Below are 4,224 nucleotides of genomic sequence, written 5' to 3'. Positions count from 1 at the left end.
CCCCCGAAGCTCTATGGGCGGAAGTAATCAACACCGCATGTTATGCATCCAACCGCCTATTCCTTCAAAAGTTCCTTAGCAAGACACCTTATGAGTTGCTCAATGGGAAGAAGCCAGACGTCTCATTCTTTAGGGTGTTTGGTTGTAAATGCTACATCTACAAGAAGCGGCAACACCTAGGGAAGTTCCAAAGACGTTGTGATATTGGTTTTCTTGTTGGTTACTCATCGAAGTCCAAAGCATATAGAGTATTTAATCATGCCACCGGCTTGGTTGAAGAAACATATGATGTGGAATTTGATGAATCTAACGGCTCCCAAGGAGCACATGAGAATCTTGATGATGTAGATGATGAACCATTAAGGGAGGCTATGAAGAATATTCCGATGGGAGACATCAAGCCAAAAGATGATGAAGATGATGTACAAGTCATTGATCAACCCTCTTCATCAAGTGTGCCACAAGATGGTGAAATAGACGGGAGAGTAGAAAATGAAGATACTCATATCTCTCATGAGCAAATGGTGGTACAAGCACAAGATGTTGATGCTCCACAACCTCCTCCCCAAGTGGTCAATAGAAGAAATACACCTCTCCTACAAGATCATCCACAAGATCTCATCATAGGGAGTCCATCAAAGGGAGTAATGACTCAATCTCAAAAACTTACTTCATTTATTGCTCATCACTCTTTTGTCTCTTGCTATGAGCCTACCAAGGTAGAAGAAGCTCTTAAGGATCCAGATTGGATCAATGCCATGCATGAAGAGTTGAATAACTTCACTCGCAATGAAGTTTGGACTCTTGAAGAGCGATCAAAAGGTGCAAGAGTCATTGGAACAAAATGGGTGTTCCACAACAAGCAAGATGATCAAGGTGTTGTTGTGAGGAACAAGGCAAGACTAGTTGCAAAGGGGTTCTCTCAAGTTGAAGGTTTGGATTTTGGAGAGACCTTTGCACCGGTTGCAAGATTAGAAGCCATTTGTATCCTTCTTGCATATGCATCACATCATGAAATGAAACTATATCAAATGGATGTGAAAAGTGCATTCTTAAATGGCTTTATTAATGAACTAGTCTATTTGATCAACCTCTCGGGTTTGAGGACCCTAGATATCCTAATCATGTTTATAGGTTGTCCAAGGCACTATATGGGCTTAAGCAAGCCCCAAGAGCTTGGTATGAGCGCCTTCGGGACTTCCTCATTGAGAAGGGTTTCACCATTGGGAAGGTCGACACCACACTATTCACTAAGAAGCTTGACGGGCATATCTTTATTTGTCAAGTATATGTTGATGATATCATCTTTGGATCATCAAATGAAGACTCATGCAAAGAATTTGGTGAATTGATGTCGAAGGAGTTCGAGATGTCCATGATTGGTGAGCTTACATTTTTCTTGGTTTTCAAGTCAAGCAAATGAAAGAAGGCATCTTCATCTCTCAAGAGAAATACACAAAAGATCTTCTCAAGAGATTCAAGATGGATGAATATAAGCCAATCAAGACACCAATGCCTACTAATAGACATCTCGACCTAGATGAGGGAGGTAACCCGGTTGATCAAACTCTCTACCGTTCTATGATTGGTAGCTTGTTATATTTAACCGCATCTAGGCCTGACATCATGTTTAGTGTGTGTATGTGTGCTAGATTTCAAGCTAGTCCTAAGAAAACATATTTAATTGCCATAAAAAATCCTTAGGTATCTTAAGCACACACCAAGCATTGGTCTTTGGTATCCCAAAGGAGCTATATTTGAGTTAGTTGGCTATTCCGATTCGGATTATGCCGGATGCAAAGTTGATAGAAAAACATATCCGGAGGGTGCCATTTGCTTGGTAGATCACTTGTGTCTTGGTCCTCCAAGAAATAAAATAGTGTGGCTTTGTCCACCGCCAAAGCGGAATACATTGCCACGGGTGCTTGTTGTGCTCAAATTTTATACATGAAACAAACTTTGCTAGACTATGGTGTAGTTCTAGAAAAAGTACCTCTTTTGTGCGACAATGAAAGTGCGGTAAAACTTGCAAATAATCTGGTTCAACACTCTCGCACCAAGCACATAGATATCCGCCATCACTTTCTAAGAGATCATGTTGCTAAAAATGATATATCACTAGAAGGTGTAAGAACCGAAGATCAATTAGCGGATATCTTCACTAAACCGCTAGATGAGGCTATATTTTGTAGATTGCGGAATGAGCTCAATGTGCTTGACTTTAGTAACTTCACTAAAAATTGAGTTTATGTTGTCCCTTGCATTCATTGTAATATACAACATGTTTAATTTTTGGCAATGCATATAGGGCTTGTCTAACATGATTAAGATAACCGCTGAAAAGTGTGTGAAGAAGCTTAACCTTGGATCAAACTTGACAAGCAACTAGATTTACTTACAAGTATTGCATATGCATGAATGTTGTTTTGTCGTTTTGTTCCATTTGCCCTCTTATTGCATATTTTCTTAAAAAGAATAATAGCCTAAGGTAAAATATTTTGAAAAATATGAGGGTCTGAGAGAGGTCACTCACATCAGTCCCAATTGGTGTTTATTTGGATCTTATTCAAGATGGGACTTGATTAGGAACAGGCAGCGCAAAGGAACTTTGAAGATTTGCTGGAAAAGGTGCACCGGACGCTGCACCGGATGCTGCTGTCTAGCGTCCGGTTAGTTCACAGGAGGTGAACTACAGCTGAAGGAGTGACCGGACGCTGCGTTTGTGCGTCCGGTCAGGAAGGGATCTAGTGTCCGATCGTTTGAAGGAGAATCAAGCTGTACTGACCGGACCCTGCCTGTGTCCGGTCATGGACCACCGGACACGTCTGGTCCCGATTCTAGAGGAATTAGACCTCTCTGGAATCGACCGGACGCTGGGTGGTAGCGTCCTGTCGCTACCACCGGAGCGTCCGGTCAGTGGATTTCGCGTGATATCAGGACTCCTTCTCCGTTTCCTTATCTGTCGCGTTTGGGGGACCTATTTATTTCATTGACCGTACCCCTTGTTAACCTATTCAGCCGAGCCCTAGCTAGCGCCGCCGTTCCCGCGCCCAAGCCACCACGCCACAGCAGCTCGCCGCGCCACCGTAGCCCCGTGCTGAGCTCCTTGCGCCACCGCATCCACTAGCCTCGCTCGCCACCATGTCGACGCAGCCGAGGTCGCCACCAAGCCTCTCCGCGCATCCAAGCCACCGCGCACCCTTCGAGCACCATGCCGCTGTCGGCTTCCTAGGCTCCAAGCACCGCGCCGCCGTCGGCTTCCCAGGCTCCGAGCACTGCTCCGCCATTGGCTCCCTAGGCACCGAGGGTCTCTCAAGGCCGTTGATCCAAGCCCTAACCTTTGCCTCCTCCATTGTTGGTAAGGCCAGTCCTTTGATCCAAATTTGATTTACTTGTGTGATAGATCAATTGCAATGCACTGATTTTCATTCGCATTTAGGGCTTTCGATCTACCCTAGTCGGTTCTGAGGTTCCCCCCACGTGACGTCTTTTCTTTTCTTGGATCGCTGTTTGTCAGGTAGCTTGCCCGTCATCTCAATTTTGTACCTACATTGCTTGCTTCCTAGGTTTTCGCATCTATTAGATATATCGTATTTATTCATATATCCATCTATTCTATCGTGCAGCGAGTCAGTGCCGTTGAGGTTCTTGTGGCAGTTGGCTGCCAACTCGGAGCCAAGCTCACGAGTAAGGATCGAGGCCAAGCCTTGGGAGTGTCAGTTTGACAGTTGATCTTCATTAGCGGCAGTTCATCCTATTGTCAGATCAGATGGCTCGCACCAAGAACGTTGGTGGTGGCCCAGGTGATGATGACCGGAGGCCCCCGCCTCGCAAGCCTGCAGGACCGAAAGGCAAGGCAACAAAGCAGGTGACATCCAAGAAGCGCAAGTACCCCGACGTAGAGACAGCGAGAGCAGCAGCTGTTGTAGAGGCTGCAGAGCATGACGAGAGAGGAGGCGCTCGTAGTGGTGTGGTCATAGCAGATCCATAGCTCACACCAGCACAGAGGGCAGTAGTTGAGGAGGCTGAGCGTCGTCATGGTGGTCCACCTAGGACTGTCATGATGGCAGGACATCGACTGGCTAAAGAAGAGGCTCGACCTTAGGGGGAGTCTCAGCAGGAGGCTCAGCAGCAGCCCCCACTAGCAAAGTCTCAGCTAGCTCAAGAGACTTAGGAGGGTCCACAGGCCGAGGAGACCGAGCCGGCACCCCAGCTATGCCGCTC

This window comes from Miscanthus floridulus, chromosome 16, assembly GCF_019320115.1.
Source record: "Miscanthus floridulus cultivar M001 chromosome 16, ASM1932011v1, whole genome shotgun sequence".
NCBI lineage: Eukaryota > Viridiplantae > Streptophyta > Magnoliopsida > Poales > Poaceae > Miscanthus > Miscanthus floridulus.
The sequence above is the reverse complement of the archived record's forward strand: the minus strand, read 5'-3'. Positions refer to the sequence as shown.